General features: G+C 42.5%; 1 protein-coding gene across 3 annotated transcripts in view; it reads right to left on the reverse strand.

Moving 5' to 3' along the window:
* The window catches only part of TBK1 (TANK binding kinase 1), a 3,544,425-nt gene that overhangs the window by 815,973 nt on the left and 2,705,501 nt on the right, over positions 1-22,951 (reverse strand). The gene's annotated exons all lie outside the window — the stretch shown is intronic.

The following is a 22,951-nucleotide window of genomic DNA, read 5'->3' on the forward strand; positions in this document are numbered from 1 at the left end:
TTTAAAAGACTGATCCAAGAAGCCATGCAAATAATGAAAAGCAGTTTAGTAAGTCCTATAATAAGAAGTTATGTACCTACCATAACGTTCCATGTTAGTTGTCTTCTTCTCGCCTTCTTTCTTGCTGGATGGGTTCGGAGCCGATCCTCGGCTCCGACTCGGCAATCTACTAAAGCTCGAGAGCTATGTATTGGCTCGAGGCCCTCCCTATATCCCACAATGCTAGGCGTCAGATCCCCAGATCTTGTTTGGCAGAGCTAACACCAAGGAAAGATTAAGGACACCTGTCCAACCACAAGGAAAACTATAGTACAAAGACAGAGGAGGACACAATGTACATCAGAGTTGTCCAGAGGAAGAAGGCCCCAAAAGGGGACTCTTCTCGGTCTGTCCAGGCTAGGGGGATGGAGGGTGGGACGCAAGAAAGAAGGCGAGAAGAAGACAACTATCATGGAACGTTATGGTAGGTACATAACTTCTTAATGTTAAGTTGTCTATCTCGCCTTTATTCTTGCTGGATGGGACAGTGTCCCTAGCACCTTAGTCCTGGGTGGCTCATCGGAACAGACTCTTGAGCACAGTGGAACCAAACTCAGCTCTATTCCTAGAGGCCACATCCAACTTATAATGCGAAATGAATGTATGAGGAGTGGCCCAAGTGGCTGCCGCACAAACAGATCCAATTGGTAGTCTTGCTTGAAAGGCTACAGACGTAGCTAATGCTCTGGTGGAATGACCTTTAGGTTTAGCAGGGAGCTGTTTATGTCTGAGTTGATAAATCAAGGTAATAATAGAGGACAAGCACCTGGATAAGGTTACTTTGGAAACTGGCCGTCCTTGTTTGCCCTCAGCATAGGATAAGAAAAGTTGGTCTGATTTTCTTATTTGCTTAGTCCTGTCCAAGTAGAAACGTAATTGCCTGTGAACATCCAAGCGGTGCAAATTTTGTTCGGCTTTGTTCGAATAGTTAGGAAAAAATACGGGCAGATCAATAGTCTGATTCAGATTTGTTTCAGAGGGTATCTTGGGTAGAAACGAAGGATTAGGCCTAAGTGAAACTCTGTCCTTATGAAACACAAGATAAGGAGGACGAATACAGAGCGCTTGAAGTTCCAAAACTCTCCTAGCTGATGTGATGGCTACCAAAAAGAGAGTCGTCCAGGAGAGCAATTTTAAGGAACAGGAAGTCACTGGTTCAAAGGGGGGGGGATCAAGGAAGCCAATATCAAGTTCAAGTCCTACGGGGGCGGGGGATCTTTGACCGGGGGCCTAAGCAACAAAGTTCCTTTGAGAAAGGCCTTGCAGAGTTTGTGGGACACGATGCTGGTTTCTCACAGGCTAGCATGGAAATTTGCAATAGCAGCTAATTGGACCCTAATGGTGGCAGAGGAGGAACCAGCTTGAAAGAGCTCTGCTAAAAAAATCTAAAACATGATGGACAGGGGCTGTAAAAGGGTCAATATTCCTAGCCTCTGCCCAGAAGGAGAAACATTTCCACTTACTAGCATAAGTCTTCTTGGTGGCAGATTTGTGCGAAGAAAGGATGATTTCACGCACCGGCTGAGAAATTAGCGGAAGCCTGGCTAAAGTTGGAAGTGGAGCAACCAAGCTGTAAGGTTGAGAGACTGAAGGGACTGGTGCAGCCCACCCAACTGATGGACCAAGAGGTCTGGCACTGGGTCCAGATTCCACAGCTGCTCCAGCAGGTGCTGATGCAGGAACGGGAACCAAATTTGTCGAGGCCAGTAAGGGGCAATGAGGATCATCCTGGATCCCAAAGCGGTTGCTTTCTGAATTAGCTTGCGAATTAAGGGAAAAAAGGTGGAAATGCGTACAGAAGACCCCGGGGCCAATCATGAACTAGAGCGTCTCTGGGGGGAGTGGCCGGGAAGGGGGAAGAGAGTGAAGAAGTCATCGCACTTGCTGTTGAGAGGGGTTGCAAAAAGGTCACAGCAAGGTTGACCCCATCTGCGGAAGATTTTGTCCGCTACTGATTGATTGAGAGACCACTCGTGAGGCATGAGAATAGCTCTGCTTAGCCTGTCTGCTATGACATTGGACATCCCGGGGATGTGCTTTGCTATCAGAAACCGTTGAGAGGAGATCGCCCACTGCCAGAGTCTGAGTGCTTCTCGACATAAGGGATAGGACTTGGTTCCGCCCTGCTTGTTGATGTACCACACTACAGACATATTTGTCTGTCTGAATTGCAATAGTCCTGGTGGGTAGAGAGTCCTGATGAGCTTGCAACGCCAAAAGCAACACTCTCATCTCCAAGACATTTATGTGCAGATGGTACTCTAGAGGTTGCCAGGTGCCTTGGACAGTCCTGCCCTGAAAATGCCCCCACCCGATCAGGGAGGCATCTGTGGTCACTGTGGCAACAGGAGGAGGAAGAACACACGGTCTGCCCTGGAGTACCAGAGGGGAGACCATCCACTAAGCCAGGTGGTCTTTGCATGACTGAGTGATCATTATCTTGTGAGACATTGGAAGCTATTGAAAGGACCATTGAGTAAAAAGTATCCACTGAAGAAGCCGCATGTGAAAACGAGCCAGGGGAACTAGTATGATTGCTGCTGCCATGAGGCCCAAGGTCTTTAGTACAACTCTGGCCGGAATCCTGTTGCACTGTAGTAAGACTTGGTCATGTCGGCGGATTTCTGAAACTCTGTCGATAGGAAGCCTTGCAGACAGATCTTTTGAATTTAAGATTGCGCCTATAAAGATAATAGACTGAGAAGGCGACAATGCAGACTTTTCGAAATTTATTGATATACCTAGCTCGGAGCAAGTTTGGATGGTATAATCCCTGGCTCACAGTAGCTGATGCCTGGTGGGAGCAGTGAGGAGCCAGTCATTGAGATATGGAAACACCTGGAATCCTCGCCATCTCAGGTGAGCCGTAACCACTGCCATGCATTTGGTGAACACCCTGGGGGCTGTCGTGAGACCAAAGGGCAGGACCCTGAATTGATGGTGACTGGCTCCCAGCCGGAAGCGGAGAAACCTTCTGGAACACCTGTTGATTTTGATATGGTAGTACGCATCCTGAAGATCTATGGAGCACATCCAATTGCCCTGACTCAAAAAGGGTAGAATGGACTGGAGCATGACCATCCGGAACTTTGTTTTTTGAACAGACTTGTTTAGCCTGCTGAGATCCAAAATGGGTCTCCATTCCCCTGTCTTTTTTTGGCACCAAAAAGAACTTGTAGTGGATTCCGAATCCTAGCTGGTCTGCTGGGACTGGCTGAATGGGCCGTTTGTCTAGCAGTTTTGAAATTTCTAGCACTGCCCGTTCCCTTAGACCGGGTGGAACATCTGGAAGGGACTTGGTTGTTTGTGTGGACAAAGGGAATCTTTTAACTCTTGGATATGATAGACCATACCCATTTGTCTTGTGTGAGGAGTTGCCAGGCTTCTGGGTACAGTGATAATCTTCCCCCGACTGCCACCGAAGGCGGACAGTCGGGCAGCCACTCAGGGGTGCTGAAAGGGTTTGTCAGAGAACGATTCTCTGCTACCCTGATTCTGCGGGCCCCCTCTGCCCTTCGGGCGGCATCTATTATTGTTCCCTCCCCTGCCCCTGGAGGAAAATTCACCACGTGTGTCAGGCACGACTCCATGGGGTTTCCGAAACCACATTTTTCCACTCTTCTGACCCTTGGGGTATGGTCTAGAGGGAGTGGAAAAACGGACTCCCACGCCAGAGAGAGTCTTGCCCTCCTGCTCACACCTGGTAAGGATATCTTTCACCTGTGGTCCAAACAGAGCCAAACCATCAAAGGGGGTGTTGGTGAAGGATGCCTTAAAGGGGTCAGCAAAGTTGCATAACCGCATCCAGGCATGTCTTCTCAAAGCCACGCCTGTACCTGCAGCCCTACTCGCCCCATTGGCTGCATAAGAAATGAGCTGCATGGATGAGTTGACGATAAAATTAAGGGTCGCCAGCTGGGAGTTAATCTTATCTTGAGCCCCCGCAGCTGATGGATCCTGAAGGGTATCACCCAGTTCCTTGAGAAGATCCCTCTGGAGACAGGTGAAATGGCACAGATAATTCAGCAACCGCATAGAGCAGGTCGCTGAGGAAAACACCTGCTTCCCATACCTGTCCATTCTCCTAGATTCTTTATTAGGTAGATGGACAGGCACCGAAGGGTCAGCCAACTCCTTCTTTGTGGCTGCTGCAACCACCATGGCATCAACAGGGACACCCTTTGTCAAAAATTGCTTGTTGGGTGGAGCTGTAATAAATTTAGTGGGCCTACGGGGAGCTGGTTCCACTGTGTCCGGGGCTGACCACGCCTTTCGAGCCACCACTTCCATTAGCGGGTCGAAAGGTGGAGACACCCAGGAGGTGGAAGGGCGAGAACCAAACGCGTACAGGTAGACCGACTCGTCTTCCGAAGGGTTAAGGGCAGTCCAGTTCCCCCTCTGCTTAAGGATTTCTAGGATGTCTGAAAAGGAGACATCCTCAGAGGGGGATCTTGGGGACCCTTCCGAATCCTCCAAGTCGGTATCAGACGTGACTGACTCGGGGGAGTCGACATGTTTCCTCTTACATTTTCTCTTCCGGGGTGCTCCTCCGAAGGATCGGGGGAGGCCTCGGAAGAGGAAGATACACCCAATGGGGCGACCTGGAGCATTTGCTCTCCACGTTTGGGGTCAGGAGGGTGGGACAGAGACCGATGCAGGCACCATGGGGGGAGGAGCTGAAGGGGCTGATCGAGGGGCCGACTCAGGAGTCAGCACACTCCTCATGACCTCGAAGGCGCCCCTGTCAGGCAGAACAGAAGGTCCCCGCACCGAGGAGATGAGAACTCCTGTCGGCACCGAGAGGGATGGCTCCGGGGCCGAGCTCACCTGCGCCGATGCTCCAAGAGGGAGAACGGGGTTGGACAAGGGTCCGATGCCATTCGCCCCCTCGGAGCCAACGAGGAAGTCTCGGCGCCCAGATCCCTCCAAGGACGGAACCAAGGAAGAGATCGGAGCCGATGAAGGAGCCAAAAGGTGTGGTATCGGTTCCGAGGTTACCAAGATTCGAGCTCCAACCAGCTCTGGCTCCAAACACAAGGAGGGAGTCGGAGGAGGAACTGCTGTAGATACCGGGACAGCCACAGTCTGTTGAGATGGGCTGGTTAACATTTTGGCCAGGGCCTGCGACTTAAGGAGTCTGCTGACCACCCTCTCTAGGTCATGATCAGATAGCCTGGAAGACCAAGATGAGTGGGACCTATGGCTTTTCTCAGACTGCAGTAATGGTGACCTCGGAGCCGAGTGAACCGATTCTAGGGAAGGGGACCTAGAATGTTTTTGGCTCGAAGACGGTTCCGACAGTAAAGTCGGAGCCGACTGAGGTCTAGAGGTGTCGGTTCCAGCCGGAGCCGACGAGGAGGCAGGTGGTCCACCAGGCGACGGCTCCGAACTGGGAGCCGATGGCTTGGCGGGCTTAGAGGATTTACCCGATGAAGGCTTGGTCGGGGATCCTTCTGGCTTAAGTAAGCCTCTCAGGATGAGCTTGTTCCTACGCTCCTGCAGGACTCTCGGGCTGAAGGCATGACAGACCGAGCAGGAGTCCTGCAAGTGTAAGGGGCCCAAGCAATAAACGCAAGAAGTGTGACCCGTCTGTCAGAGACATCTTCTGACAGCACGAGTCACACTTCTTAAAACCTGAAACTTTGGTATCCTTAGACATGATGGATACCAAAGAAAAAAGTCACTAGTGCTTAAACACACAGAACAACACACACGCACTAGTTAAGCTAACAATATTAAACAACTACACAGTTAACTATATATAAATATATATACAAACTACCAGTCTACAAACTGTAATAAAGTAAAAGAGCTAACACTACCCTATTAACACAAGGAAAGGGAGGGGAGATTAGCCACTGAGAAAAAAAAGGGGGAGGTAGAAACTCTCTAACTAAAACGAGTTTCTAAGAGGGAATATAGGGAGTAAACAGGGAGTTAACTAACCGGAAAGATAAGGTTATCGAGAAAAAACTAAAGTTAACTTTTAATAGATATATATATATATGAAGAAAGATTAATACGACCTGGAGCCAAGTAAATCGCAACCTCGTAGCTGAAGTGGCAAACGAGATCTGGGATTTGACGCCTAGCATTGTGGGATAAAGGGAGGGCCTCGAGCCAGTAAATAGCTCTCGAGCTTTAGTAGATTGCAGAGTCGGAGCCGAGGATCAGCTCCGAACCCATCCAGCAAGAATGAAGGCGAGATAGACAACTTAACATCAGACATTAAGCATGATTAGAGAAAGGCCTGCCTACAATACCTTTAATACATTACATATGCACTATAATATATTAAAAGTTTAATTATGCTGCATCTTCCATACAAAATTTGCTCAAAGTGCTATGAAAATGTGTGTTATTTACACAGTTCAAAAACATCATACTATGAAATAAAAAATGTACATTCTTTCTGTAACAGCAATTCTTAACACATAGACATACAGGGTGGCCTAATGTTTAAGGTGTTTGCCTTACAAACACAAGGTGTGGGGGTTGAGTCTCACAAGGGATGATTGGCTAGGCTTAAAATGGCTTGCAAGGGTAGTTAGCTTAGTATTAATCTATGAACCTATGAACATAATTAGTCTTATGTGATACTGCAGTCTAGTCACAAAAGAGTTACTTTCTAAGAGAAAAAGCCTACAACATTGGGGTAAAGTGGGGTAGCTGTTATTGACTAAACTAACTAGCTAGTAGCAAATAATTGTCAGAGTAGCTACCCTTTCTCCTAAGAACCTGATTCTTCAATTCTTCCCTGTTGGTACAAAGAAAAGGAAAGAAAACTAGTGCATTTTAAATGTCAGCTTTACAAACTATTAATACACACAGCAGATTTAATACACAAACTACTTTGGAAGCGCTGTAGGGTTACCACCTGTCCCACTTTGCGAGGGACAGTCCCTCTTTGGGCAGTTGTGTCCTGCAAAAAAATTGTAAAAATGGCAAATGCCCTGAGATTTTAGGGCAAAATTATTTCCTATATTTTATGTAATAGTTGCATTAAACAGTTATTCTGTATCTGAAACACCTAAATGTTATAAGAAACAGAATAAACAACTAAAATACTACAAGAATAAGCTTTTATTTAGGCAAAAAAGTGAAGTTCTGTCCTTTGTACTGGCTGTGGGTATGTTTTGGCCTGCAAAATCTGACGTTTGTACCAAAAATGTCCCACTTTAGGCATGTGAAAAGGTGGCTGATGTGCTCTGTACCTGATAATCACACTAAAACCACTGGACGCTTCTTTGGGAGAGACCTACAGATAAAATTAAAAAATTATGTACTCACCATAACAATATATCTGTGTTGTCTGTTTCTGTTTGATTCAACTTGTGGGTTTGTGAGATCCGGCTTGATCTGATACTGGCCATTTTCCAAAGACTTCGACCTGCTGAGCTCCACCTCTTTCTACTCATAACCATGTCCTCCACCAAAACTGCCTCAGTTTGAGTTTGCCAGTCTCTATATAAATATCAGGACCTAGCCCCAGAAAGGAAAAACAGTGTGAATGAGGACCCCAGGAAAACAGGAGAAGCAATCTTTCCAGCTCAGTCATCTCATGATTAAAAAGGTAGCCACAATGGTGGGGGCAGGAGGGACTGAACCAGACAGAAACTGACAACACAGATCTATTGTTATGGTGAGAACACAACTTTTGTATTCGTTTTCTGTCTGCGTTCTATGTGTGGGGCAAATTCTCCAGCCATGTAACACCCTAAGGAAAGATATTGCACAATACAGTAGAACCAAACAAAGTTCTAGACCTTGACTGGATTTCCAGTTTGCAGTGGAATACAAATGTGTGATGACCCACTGAACTGGCAGATGCACAGAAGTCATCCAAAGCAGCTTTGAAAAAAAATAAAACTGTAAAAATAGCCACAGCTTTGGTAGAATGACCTTTGGGGTTGCGATGCAAAGGTTTGCCCTTTGAACTATACCCAAAGGAAATACAATCAGATAGAGATTTGGAGAGACTGACCTTAGATACAAGCACACATATTAATAACTGTCTAGCCAAAGACATACTACAGCTTGCTAACCCCAACAATTTAATACACAAACTGACATTTCATCAGTGAAGTAAAAATCAAGCATGATTTGTTCTGAAGGATACTCTGTCTCTATGAAAAACTAAATAAGGAGGGAATGAACAGACTGCCTGTAGTTCTGACAAATTTGGTAGAAGTAATGGCTAAGCATCTTCTAAGACAACAACTTCAAATCCACAGTAGCAAAAGGTTGTAAAGGAGGTGCTGCCAGCACCTAAAGCATGAAAGCCAAGTCCCAAGCAGGGACACAATCTTGGACAGGAGGGTGAAGCAAAAAGGTTCTCATGAGAAAAGCCTTTGAAATCTTAAGGGCACCCAAAGGCACATTATCCCTACCTATGTGAAAATTGGATCTCACCACCAGTTGTACTTTTAGTCCAGGTTGGCCTCCAAGGGAGCTAAAAAGGGATTCAACTCCTGAGAGTTAGCCCACAAGGCAAAGAGCTTCCACATACTAGTGTTAGAAAAATATGGATTAGTAATATGCATGCTTAGTGCATTTGAGGTTTAAAAGGGTTAATACATTTATTCTGTTCACACTGCATGAATCTGCACAGCTACTAGAGACATTCCAATCCTGTTATGTCAAGAAAATATGCGCAGCTATGATCTTCTTATGCTATGAAAATTAACAGGAAGCATTTGATTTCTGCTAATGTCATGAAAACAATAAGTGTTTCATTTCTACTAGTGTCATGAGACTTAAAGAGTTATTGATTTTCTGCTTATGCCATGAGAAAGTACACAGCTGCTGAAGCTATTGATAATGAAAACAAAGGCTGCTTGAAAGTATAAACTGTAGTCAGAATTACTTGTACCTATGCTAGAAATGTACCTTGAATCTAGGTAAAATGTAACACATGTATATTAGAACTGCACAATTGAAGAATAGAAAGTTTGTAGTGGGATAAAAATAAGCCCCAAGGCCAGGTTGTTTTTCTCAAATGTTTTTGTAAATCAACAATAATCCAGTCATGTCAGCAGGAAATCCAAGTAACATTTTTTGTAGAGTAATACAGAAAGCTGTGTCTAACTACGTCAACAATAGAAAAGTAACATTTAATAGAATTGTATAAAAACAGCATACTGCTCACTAGTAATTCGGACAAATCCTGTATCTGCATGCTTTTGTCTCTTTGCTGCAAGTAATAAAGGGTGCCATACTTGAACCTTACGTGAATTGGTCTTTGAAGTTTTTTCCTTTGACAGATTGGTCCTTCGGACCGGAACCCTCTCTTCACCTCGGATCAGACGGGCCAGGTGGTTGAAACCATACGGGGAAGAAACCAAATCGGTTCTTCTTATATGAAAAGCCCTCCGACTGAATTGTCATACAAAAGAGGCCAGCCACTTTCTGATCTGTGACTGAAGGACGGGTCTCCGAATAGGTGATCAATCACGTAGGCTCAGATAAGGTGAATCTACTTTTTTCTGCTTTCCGTTTTAGATCAGGGACTAGATTTGTATTGTTTTTGTCAAGACTGTATTTTACAAGTCAGGGACAGAAAAGATTACTGTCTTGTCATAGATCAGGAGAAACAGAATAAGTAGGCAGTCATTCTGAAGAGACTATAACAAAATCCGTGGTACCACGTTAAAAATCAGAGAAGTTACGTAATGATCAAAAGGGTAAAATAAAATGGGTAATAATTGCACAAAAAGACCCCAAAATCCGCCGTTAACTGAAGACGCAAAATGCATGCAGTCACAGCGAGCCGACAATATTAAATACCATTCAAAATGGGTTAATAAATATGAATTAGACGGAAAATTAGAAAAACCCTCGCTCATCAAACTTGTCAAACAGCTCAAAACCGATTCCAAAGGTCGGGTAAAAAAGCAACGCAAATTAGGAATTCCTCAGGCACACAGGAGGATTGAGGAAGTAAACCGTAGGGAACAAAAGAACAACAATTCAAAAACAATGTTTTTAGATAAGGAGGACAATAACTTAGTAATAGCATCGGCCCCTCCGCCTCCCTTACCAGAATATGAAGCAAGTGAACAGGTTAGTCCACCCCCATGATATCCTGTTGTCATTGAAAAAGGGACCAGGTCTCGAACAAGGGCAGGTAACTCAAATGAAGGCATTGAATTATATCAAATGGTTAAAAATTCATGATCTATGAGTGAAGAAGAAATATGCCCACTCATAGAAGTACCCAATCCTCAGGCAGGACAAGATAATCAGGACCCAACTATTTTAGTGTATAGACCTTAGACTCCGGAAGATATCCGGAAAGCCACTGAGGGAATTCCCCATCCAAAAGTTAATTTTAGAAAATTCTCAGAAGATTTACAAGGAATGAGGCTGAGTTATAACTTGAACGGAGAAGAGGTAGAAATAGTAGTTAGGCAAATTGTGGGGCCAGATTGGCACATGATTAGTGCCAACTGGACTCCCCGTGACGCTGCACAAAGATCCCTCTAACATAGAAGCGCAGAATTAGACAACAGGAGTAAAAGGTCTTACAGACCGCATCTCTGAAAAATGGAAGCCTAGGGCAGACTGGACTTGCATTAATCAATGCATCCAACAAGAAGGTGAAACCACTGACTGGTATTATGCCAGACTATTAGAATGTTTTAATAACCACTGTGGAATGCAGGTTCCTGAAGACCAAACACAAGATTCGCCATATGAACAGCAGTTAAAGAATGCATTTTTAAAAGGCAGCATTTCACCCATAAGCAGTTTTATTACAAAACACATGGTAGACCATCGTACAAGCAGGTTACAGTCATTACTTGAATATGCTAGGCATGCCGAAAGCAGTGGCGGCTGGTGACTTCAAATCACAGGGGGGCTGCAGGAGACGCTGAATGGGCGGGGGGAAGGGGGGGTGTGGTCAACCACAAGGGGAGGAACAAAACCAAAAAAAAAAAAACTTAATTAACTTATCGGCCTGGTGGGCCCAAGTGGATAACCATCAAATCATCAAGACAAAAATAAGTGTAATAAGAATATAATAATTCAATGCATTGGCTGCATGACAGCAGCTTACTTAATATCTTAATTAGAACAAAAAAAAAAAGGCATGAAAAAATACAAAATTAAATTAAAATACAATACATTACTGGAATGCCAGTCAAAATCAAATATAAAAAAGAAGCACTCAACTCAAACTACTTCTCTTCTCCTTGCACTGCAGTTCTAATTATAATATATTTATTAAAGTACCAAGCAGCATGCTGAAAGTAGAAATCAAATCTATGCCCCACTTGTAAAAATGTAAAATGTCCAGCCTGACAAAATTTCATAAAACAAGGAAAAGTTCAAAAAAAATAAAAGTAAAAAAAAAAAAAGAAAAAAAACAAGAAACAAAAGTATTACTGTAAGGATTACTGTACACACATATGGGTTATTGACACAGGGCATTCTGTTTTAGTTCTAGAGATGACTGGAAGTCTCCACTGGAAAAGTGTGCTTAACAAGTGTAATGAGCTTTTTAAAATCCTGTCCTTAAATTGGCTTAATACCCAAGTATTCAATTAAGTCTCTCTGCATGGCAACAACAGAAAGGGCAGGAAAGGCTTTTAATGTTTGGCAATTCTTATTTACACAAACTTATTATCTACGATGTCAGACGTACGTACCTTCAGGGTTAAAGCCCATTAGCATTTAGCAACAAAAACGAACACAACTTACAGTACAAAAATAAGACAAAAATACAAAAACATGACAAAAAAGAGATGAAGAAACAAAACCATTCTGCAAAATCAAGGACAGATGATGTATGCAGTGTGTCTATAGAGTCAATCCTCCCATCCCAGGTCCACCTTGCTTGCATGGGGCCTTGCTTGGCAACATCCATGCAGGGTGCATGCTCTCTGGCTGACTGTGATGGCCAAAATCTCTTGTCTTGGCTGACAAATTCCTGAGCAAGAAATCTGGACAAAGCCATACACAAGGACAATCTCAAAGAGAAGAGCATTAGGACAAAGGCAAATAAGAGAGACATACAAAAGAATAATTTTAAAAAAATAGAATAAACTTTAGAATAGACTAGACTCAGAAGTATGAATAGTCGAAATTTGAAAATATCCTGTAAACTTCTAATCTTTTTCACTAAAATTTGTCACTCATTTTCTTTAATAATTCTAATTTGTATGAACATGAAAAAAAAAAAAAATGAAAAAAAAACAAAATAAAAACAAAAAATCTACACCAATATAGAATCATACAGCCAAAGAAGGACACTTTAAAATTAAATTTAATATTAGTACTGCTACATGCAAGAAAAAAGATAATCTACATTTCTGCTTAATCAGAATTATTCCTTCTATTCTAATATTTATTGTATTTCCTCCAAATTTGTAAATTATTGTTGGATTTTTTGAGGATTATTAGGGGGATTTGGAGCCAAAAATTGAGACTTGGATTTTGAGCCAAAATTGAAAAGCTATGCCTAATTTTTAAAACAATTTATTTGCATGTTTGTTAATATGATGTAATCAATAACAATGCAAAATATAACACAAGGCCAAATATAACAGTACTAAAAAATAACAATTGCAAAAATAATAATTTGTATTAGTTGATATTACGCTTAACATTTAACTCTTATGAAACTGAATGAATTTTATGAAGAACCAAATTATTTAGAAACTTATTATTAAAATTTTAACTCTAAATTAAAAATTTTAAAAACAAAAAACCAAAATAAGAAAAAAATCGGCAAAAAAAAAAAAAAAAGGAATTTGGGGCGAAAATCTGGACAGGTGGGAGGTATAGTTCAGTGCTGCCCTGTCTGGTTGCCCCCTGAAATAATAATATGATTGGAGCCTCTGCAGCCATTCCAATTAACCATTACTTGGCTATTTCACTCCATTTACCATAAACACTAATGTGCATACTGCTTTACTTCAATGATTGGACTTCATTTGAAAGTTTTATTTTGTATTTTACAGCACAAACATTAAGTAATCTGTTAAACAAAGCAATGCAGTCTCACAATGAAAACTTAGCATTAAAACTTCTCTGCCCTTGAAACTCACATTCATTGAAACCCACATTCAAAGAAAATACATTTTGCCAGTGGCAGATAAAGATTAATTTTGGGCTGTTTTCTATCATAGGGCCTCTGCCTGCATATGAAACATACATGTGCTCTTTGATACACCTTCCTCATTGTACTAAAAATTATATTCCTTGTACAATACAGTACACTTGTTAGAGGGTGTTTTAAATTTGTTTTGAACATTTTTCCAGTAAGCAATGAAACAAAACATATGCACCCATAATGGCAAAACTGCCCAGTTGAGAACATTTATCATAAAAAGTCTACTCAGACTTCCACAGTCCACCATTATTAGTAAATATACACAATTCTACAGTCCACCATTATTAGTAAATATGCACAATTCCACAGTCCACCATTATTAGTAAATATGCACAATTCTACAGTCCACCATTATCAGTAAATATGCACAATTCTACAGTGCACCTTTATCAGTAAATATGCACAATTCTACAGTCCATATTCAGTGAATTCAGTTCTTGCCATAGCTGTCAACCTTAGCACAAAACCTGGACGAAAGCCAATAATAATATATAGGGTCCCAAAAATAGGGACAAATTTAAAGTATTCATCTTATAAACTTAGAATGTCGCTAGAAGACAAGGTTGTGCTACTATGTATTCTGAAGAACATGAAGTTTGAAATTCAAATGCGGTCAATTCTACTGTCGGACAGAACAAAAACAATTTTCAGCAGAGACGCGGGGATTATACGTACTGCAGCTCTTGTAAAATGGCAGGGCATCAGAGCAAATCCACACAAACACAGGCAGGAGATGCAGACTCCAAGAAGCCACCCCAACCAAGAATCAAACCAGAAAACCTATAGCTGTGAGGCAACAATACTACCACACCATCAATTATGCAAGGAATTAAACATTCAGAAACCTGAAGTCTGAAATTCAAATGCCTGTCAATTTTGACAGAACAAAACCAATTTTCAGCAGGGATTAAAACTGCAGACACGTCTTTGTAAAATGGCAGGGCACCAGAGCAAATCCACACAAACACATGGAGGAGATGCAGACTCCACACAGAAGCCACCCCAACCAAGAATCAAACCAGAAAACCTATAGCTGTGAGGCAACAATACTACCACTGCACCATCAAATCTGCAAGGAATCAAACATTCAGAAACCTGAAGTCTGAAATTCAAATGCCTGTCAATTTTACTGCGGACAGAACAAAACAATTTTCAGCAGAGATGCAGGGATTAATACTGCAGACACGTCTTTGCAAAATGGCAGGGCACCAGAGCAAATCCACACAAATACAGGAGGAGATGCAGACAGAAGCCACCCCAACCAAGAATCAAACCAGAAAACCTATAGTTGTGAGGTAACAATACTATCACTGCACCATCAATTATACAAGGAATTAAACATTCAGAAACCTGAAGTCTGAAATTCAAATGCCTGTCAATTTTACTCTGGACAGAACAAAAACAATTTTCAGCAGAGAAGCAGAGATTAAAGCTGCAGACACATCTTTGTAAAATGGCAGGGCACCAGAGCAAATCCACACAAACACAGGCAGGAGATGCAGACTCCAAACAGAAGCCACCCCAACCAAGAATCAAACCAGAAAACCTATAGCTGTGAGGCAACAATACTACCACCGCACCATCAATTATGCAAGGAATTAAACATTCAGAAACCTGAAGTCTGAAATTCAAATGCCTGTCAATTTTACTGCGGACAGAACAAAACCAATTTACAGCAGGGAATAAAACTGCAGACACGCTTTGTAAAAATGGCGGCACCAGAGCAAATCCACACAAACACATGGAGGAGATGCAGACTCACACAGAAGCCACCCCAACCAAGAATCAAACCAGAAAACCTATAGCTGTGAGGCAACAATACTACCACTGCACCATCAAATCTGCAAGGAATTAAACATTCAGAAACCTGAAGTCTGAAATTCAAATGCCTGTCAAATTTACTGCGGACAGAACAAAACAATTTTCAGCAGAGACGAGGGATTAAAACTGCAGACACATCTTTGTAAAATGGCAGGGCACCAGAGCAAATCCACACAAACACAGGCAGGAGATGCAGACTCCACACAGAAGCCACCCCAACCAAGAATCAAACCAGAAAACCTATAGCTGTGAGGCAACAATACTACCACTGCACCATCAAATCTGCAAGGAATTAAACATTCAGAAACCTGAAGTCTGAAATTCAAATGCCTGTCAAATTTACTGCGGACAGAACAAAAACAATTTTCAGCAGAGACGAGGGATTAAAACTGCAGACACATCTTTGTAAAATGGCAGGGCACCAGAGCAAATCCACACAAACACAGGCAGGAGATGCAGACTCACACAGAAGCCACCCCAACCAAGAATCAAACCAGAAAACCTATAGCTGTGAGGCAACAATACTACCACTGCACCATCAAATACGCAGGGAATTAAACATTCAGAAACCCTTAAGTCTGAAATTCAAATGCCTATCAATTTTATTTAACATTTTTAATCAGGACAGTCTGACTTGGAACAAATAAACAAATTTTCAGCGGAGGCCCAGGAAGAAATAATGCAGACATGTCTTTGTAACATGGGAGGCACAAAAGCAAACCCACACAAACACAGGGAGAAGATACAGACCCACAAAGAAGGAACCCCAGCCAAGAATCAAACCCAAGAACCTGCAGCTGTGAGGCAACAATGCTACTACTACACCATCAAATATCAAGCATTACAACATTTACAAACCACAGATATTATGAGGAACAGATCAGATCAAATATGAGGTAAAAATCTGAAATTTTTTACAAATGGTGGTGGGTAGGGAACTCAAGTCTTTAACACCTGCATACAGGGTACAGGGTTCAAGCCTGAGGCATTCCACCACACCACCATAAGCACCTGGGGCATTTTTCACACACACACACACACACACACACACACACACACACACACACACACACACACACACACACACACACACACACACACACACCAGTAAAGCACAAGCACCATACACAAACTCCAGTAAAGCACAAGCACCATACACAAACTCCAGTAAAGCACCATACACAAACTCCAGTAAAGCACAAGCACCAATCCAGTAAAGCACAAGCACCATACACAAACTCCAGTAAAGCACAAGCACCATACACAAACTCCAGTAAAGCACAAGCACCATACACAAACTCCAGTAAAGCACAAGCACCATACACAAAGAAAAATAAACATTGTAAATTGAAAGGCACCTTACCTGAATCCTGAATGAATACATCCAGAGTTAACGTCCATACCGTTTAATCCATACATCCTTCCCGCCAATAATACTGAAGACCCAGATCCACATGCTCCTTCCCGGCGCCGCAGAGATCCCTGAGGCACTGTCCGAGTCCCTGCTGCTCCTCTTGCAGTCCGGATCGTCCCATAATCCTGGCGGGTCTGTGCACTGTAAAAGTGCACAGGCGCTCCTGTGTCCCCTATGGGGACGGCGGACTACCCTGAGAGCATGCATAGACCGATAAGCGGGACTGGGTCTACGCATCTTGTGTCCGTGAATTTTAAAAAAATATTTTTTTTATTTTTTCATTTCTTTTTCTTTCTTTTTTTCTTTTTGAGGGGGCTGCAGTCCGGCAGCCCTATGCCACGAGCCGCCCCTGGCCGAAAGGCATTTTAATAGCAAAAAGAAAAAGAAAACACAAATATTTTCTGTAGAAGATGGAGCAGAAGTTTATGTTGTACAGTCCGGGAAAAAGGGCAAGAAAAATGCACAGGGAAACAAACAATCTGATCAACGATCAGAGGACTTTGAAGGGCGAAAGAAAAGGGGTGAATGTTTCAAATGCGGTAAAAAGGGACACTTGGCAAAGGATTGCAGGAAAAACAAGAAGGCAACAACGGAAGACAAGGAGGGTGAGGACTGACTATATGGTAGTCAGGAATCACTAGACGGGGATAGCGAAGAAAGGACAAATGAGAATGTGATAGAGGGAGTAGAGGATGTGACAGAAGAAATAGAGGGAGTGCAAGGAGTTAGTGACAGTGAAGAAAATGAAATATTAGACCTAGCTTTATTGAGCTTGGAGCTCTATTTAGCAGACATGAAACCAGAAGTTACACTCTTGGTAGAAGGGAGGGAAGTCAAATTCTTGTGTGACTCAGGGGCATCACGAACCCTGATACATCTCTCCAAACTGCCAGAGAACACAGAGTCACCTGATTACATACTGGTAAAGGCAGCTAATGGACAGCTGTATCGGGAGCCCCTCTCCCATAACACTGCAATAACTGATCCTGTTTCAGGATTGACTCAGAAAAGCAAAATTGTTGTTTCTGCAAAATGCCCAGTAAACGTCATGGGCAGAGACCTCATGCAGCTATTTGGTATAGCAGTAGTCCCAACCATGCAGGGTATGGAAGCACAGCGACAAACTGATACCTTTGCAGTGCCATTGGAGGGTGAAATGTTTTATTGGTACAGCCAGGACTTGGTTACAACTGGTCCAAGGACTGTGACCGAAGAATTAATGAATGTAGCCATCAGCAAGTTCCCCTCCTTTGACATTGATGGGCAACACCTGTTGCACTGTACCCTGTATTATTGTAACACACCAGGACCTGAGAAGGAATATGAGCAAAAATTGTTTAAAAATCATGCAAACAGATTGATATTATGTAATCTGTACTGGAACACAGAAGGGAACAGTGTAGCCAGCTGTTCATTGCCCCAGGAGTTCTTTACACTTTATAGATCTAATTGATTACCACATGTTAGCTTAACCAAGAACAAAAACATAGAATGGGAAGACTTAGGAGAAAAAGTCACGAGATGGGAGAAACAGACAGAATTAGAACTGTCAGAGCAGGGAATACAAATACAGAAGTTGAACTGGATAACTCAGACTAACCCAGCTGCACACTTGCAGTCTAGCAAGGACAGTTGATTAGCACTCCTATTAAAGGAGAAAGAGAATGCCTTACAAAATATACCAAAAACTCTCTGGTCAACAGGAAAGTCAGATGTAGGACTTATTCGTACAGCGGGACCAGTAACTATCACGCCAAAGTCAGCATTCAGACCACAGAAAATACAGTATCCCTTAAGAAAAGATGCAGAGGCAGGAATAAAGCCTATTATAGCAGCCTTACTTAAAGGAGGAATACTGGTAGAATCTCCCGATTCACCATGTAATACACCCCTATTTCCAGTTAAAAAAGCAAATGGAGAATGGCGTACGGTCCAAGATTTACAAGCTGTAAATGAAGCAGTAATACCAAGGGCACCTACGGTACTAGACCCACGCACCCTGTTAAATGATTTAAAACCTCAACAGAAGTATTTTTCTGTGGTAGACATCAGCAATGCGTTCTTTTCGATACCGATACACCCTGACAGCCAGTATTGGTTTGCATTCACATTTCAGGGAAAAAGGTATACATATACGCGACTACCACAGGGGTAATGTGAAAGTTGAACAATATTCTCAAAAGAAATGGCAAGCAACTTGGTGGGATTTACCCCACCAAGAGGCAGTCAGATTTTACTTTATGTTGATGACATCTTGCTGGTGGCCCCCACCCAGCAAGATTGTAGAGAAGATACCATAGCGCTATTATGATTTTTAGCCGCTGAAGGACATAAGGTAAACAAAAATAAACTGCAGCTTTGGAAAAAATGAGTCAGATACCTAGGATATGTAATATCCAAAGAAGGTAGAACACTAGATAAGGACAGAAAAGTAGCAGTTTTGCAAGCACCAAAACCCACTACCAAGAAGGAAATTATGTCCTTCCTGAGTACAACTAATTTTTGCCAGAGCTGGATTCCAAACTATGCTTTGGAATCTGCACCTCTGACTGACCTCATATATAAGAAGCCTATGGCAGCACAGGATTTGTTACAATGGACACCAGAGGCAGAATTTGCTTTCTGCAAACTGAAACAGTTAATAGCGTCCTCATTAGTTCTGGGATTACCAAACTACCATAAACGTTTTTTCCAAACTGTAGATTGTAAGCAAGGTTATATGACATCAGTGTTAACACAACAGCATGGGGACAAGCAACGCCCCATTGCTTACTATTCATTATAACTAGACCCAGTGGCATGGTCCTTACCCCACTGTGTACAAGCAGTAGTTACAGCTGCAATGGCAGTACAGGCTTCGGCCTCAGTAGTTTTATTCCACCCTCTCACTTTGAGAGTGCCTCATGCAGTCACGATTATTTTACTGCAAGAGAAGGTAGCATATCTTTCCCCTGCTAGGCATCTTTCCTGTATGACCATATTGTTGAGCCAACCTCATATCACAATTGAACGATGCACGACTTTGAACCCTTCTACCTTGCTCATAACCCCTGCAGACAGCATACCACACCGCTACCTGCAGGTAATTGAGCAAAAGACACTACCTAGAAAAGATCTCACGGATGTTCCCTTGGATGATGCCGAGGTGACATACTACGTGGATGGTTCGTGCAAAAGGGGCCCTGCAGGACAGAACCTAGTAGGATATGCAGTAGTTCTGATACTGAGATTATAGAAGCAAAACTGTTACCACACAACTTATCTGCACAGGCAGCAGAATTGATTGCCTTGACACGGGCATGTATCTTAGCAAAGGGTAAATGTGTAAACATTTTTACTGACAGCCAGTACGCTTTTTCTACTGTACATGTTTTTTGTGCAACAGTGGAAAAACCGGGGAATGATAACATCTACTGGCAAACCTATCAATCATGCACAGTTTATTTTAGATCTTTTAGAATCTATTCAGTTACCTCAGAGAGTAGCTATTTGTAAATGCACAGCTCACACCAAGCAACAAGATAGAATTTCAAAAGGTAATGTGAGAGCTGATACAGCTGCAAAACAAGCAGCTTCTGAAGTATTTCTTTTAAATGAGGAACTACAACCCTCTGAGATTTTAGACTTAGAAATGTTAAAAACAATGCAGACACTCATTACGCAAGTTGAAAAACAAAGATGGGTAAAACGAGGAGCAATTCTCGAAAAGGGGCTGTACATCTCTAAAGAAAGGAAACCGATACTACCATCTAATTTGTTTAGATATGCAGCTTTGTTGAGCCATGGGCAGTGCCATGTCTCAACAGGGGGGATGGTACAGCTGGTGAACCAGGTGTTCACAACGTACGGATTTACAAACTACTCTAAAAAAAATTTTGTTTGATGTGCCAAATTTGTAACAAATATCATGCACAAGGGGCGTTAAAGCCCGAGCAAGGGAGTTTCCCTACACCACCATATCCGTTTCACACTATCTGTATTGATTTCATAGAATTGAACAAATGTGAAAATAAGAAGTATTGTCTTGTCATTGTAGATATGTTTTCCAGATGAGTGGAAGCCTTTCCAACCAAAAATCCAGATGCAGTCACAGTGGCAAAAGTACTTGTCAAAGAAATCATCCCTAGATTCGGCATTCCGGAAAGGATCTACAGTGACAACGGCACACACTTTGTAAACCAAACCATACAGCAGTTAAGTAAGCATTTTGGTATTTCTTTAAAAAAATCATTGTGCATACCATCCGCAATCTGCAGGGCTAGTTGAGAGGCAAAATGGAATATTAAAGAATAAATTAAGAAAATTAATAGCGGAGACAGGAAAGAACTGGCTGTATTGTTTGCCCCTGGCACTGTTGAGCATGAGAACTGTTCCGACAGCAAAAGGATTGACTCCTTTTGAAAAACTGTTTGGAAGGGCTTATTATACACCTCAGTGGAAACTTCTCATGTCCGCAGACCAGGAAGCTGACTATACACTAGCTGAATATATAAGAAATTTGTTGAATTCTAAACATCTGTTGCAGTCAAATTCTGTTTCAGATAAAGAACAAACCGAAACATCGGAAGTGGCAGTGATCCCTAAGGACTGGGTGTGGGTGAAAAATATAAAGAAGAAAAACTGGACATCACCAAGGTGGGAAGGCCCATGCCAGGTGCTTCTTTCAACACCCACTGCAGTCAAAATAGCAGAGCGAGCCTTGTGGATCCACCTGACGCACTGCAAACTAGTTAAGAACTTTGAACTGGACAAAAATCTTACCTCTCCATCAGGGCCCTCAGCACAAAGTCTGGCTACAAAGGGGGGGTCAGATCAATAGGACTGAACCGTCTCAACCCCAGTGAAGAAACCATCGGTGCTGAAGGTCCTATTAGGGCAGAGAGTAAGATCACATGTCAAAAGCAAAAAATGATAGAATCCAGAAAAATCCAAATAAAACTACTCGGAAGAGTTGGAGAAAACAGGAATGCAGAACAACAATTTCCTCAGAAGTACTGCATAATCATCCTGTTGACTGTACTAGTGACAATCTTTTTCTTGTGGCCATTCCTTTTCCCAGCCACACAAACTGAACTGAATAAACGTGGAGAATTGCACGTAGAGTGGCACCCAAACCTCAACACTTACCAGGCAATCAAATATGTGTATGATGAGACCTTCAATGTTTCGAATTGCTGGATTTGCACAGCTTTGCCAACAGCATAAGGGGGGTTATTGTTAACTTCAGTCCCCCTAGGAGTCAACAAGACCTGGGAAAATGTAGTCTATGATACATCAGATGTTACATCACAAGATAAAGTAGCATTGCACTTGTCTGTTCGACAGAAGGGGACTGTGTTTTTACAAAAATGATACAGTTCAGGTGGGCTGGAGCAATTGCAATGTGACTGTTCCCTATACATGCTACAATAAAACTGATAACACAAGTTCCTATTGCAACACAAGCTACACAAGCTATGATTCATTTTTTGAACTGATGCATAGGATAACTGATAAAGTAAGACATAATGCTGACCTCTATAAATTAGAAGTTATGTACCTACCATAACGTTCCATGTTAGTTGTCTTCTCTCGCCTTCTTTCTTGCTGGATGGGTTCGGAGCCGATCCTCGGCTCCGACTCGGCACTTTCTTAGCTCGAGAACTCCTTTTACCAGCTCGAGGCAACCCTATATCCCATGATGCAAGGCGGGACTACCTCAGATCTCGTTTGGTAGCTAACATACCCTGCTAAGGATACACCTAGAACAACTAGGAAACAACAACTCCTAACCAATGACTCTCCTACCTAAGAGTTAGGAGAGAACATCCTGAGAAGAGGAGACTTTTCAAGATCTGTCCAGGCCAGGGGGAAGGAGGGAGGGACGCAAGAAAGAAGGCAAGAGAAGACAACTAACATGGAACGTTATGGTGGGTACATAACTTCTAAATGTTAAGTTGTCAATCTCGCCTTCATTCTTGCTGGATGGGACCGCGTCCCTAGCACCTGTATCCCGGGTGGCTCAATGGAACAGACTCTTGAGAACTGTGGAACCAAAACTGGCCCCATCTCTGGAGGCCAAGTCCAACTTGTAATGAGAGACAAAGGTATGAGGCGTGGCCCAAGTAGCTGCTGCACAAATGGTATCAATTGGTAGTCTATCCTGAAAAGCTGCAGAAGTGGATAGACTCCTGGTTGAGTGTGCCTTAGGCTTAGAAGATAGTTGTTTGCCTCTGAGAGAGTACACATAGGAAATGGTGGAAGTCAACCATCTGGATAAGGTCACTTTAGAAACTGGAAGACCCATCCTGTTTTCTGCATAGGAGACAAATAACTGGTCCGATTTTCTAAATTGTTTAGTTCTATGCAAATAGTACCTGAGCTGACGATGGACATCCAAAAAATGCAGTTTCTGTTCAGCTCTGTCGGAATAGTTTGGGAAAAAGACTGGTAGATCTATAGATTGGTTAATATTGGTTTGAGACACGACTTTTGGGAGAAAGGAAGGGTTAGTTCTTAATGATACCCTGTCCTTATGAAAAACCAAATAAGTTGAACGAATGCAGAGAGCTTGAATCTCG

The sequence above is a fragment of the Protopterus annectens genome, chromosome 11.part0, assembly GCF_019279795.1.
Source record: "Protopterus annectens isolate FY-2018-M chromosome 11.part0, PAN1.0, whole genome shotgun sequence".
Taxonomy (NCBI): Eukaryota; Metazoa; Chordata; order Ceratodontiformes; family Protopteridae; genus Protopterus; species Protopterus annectens.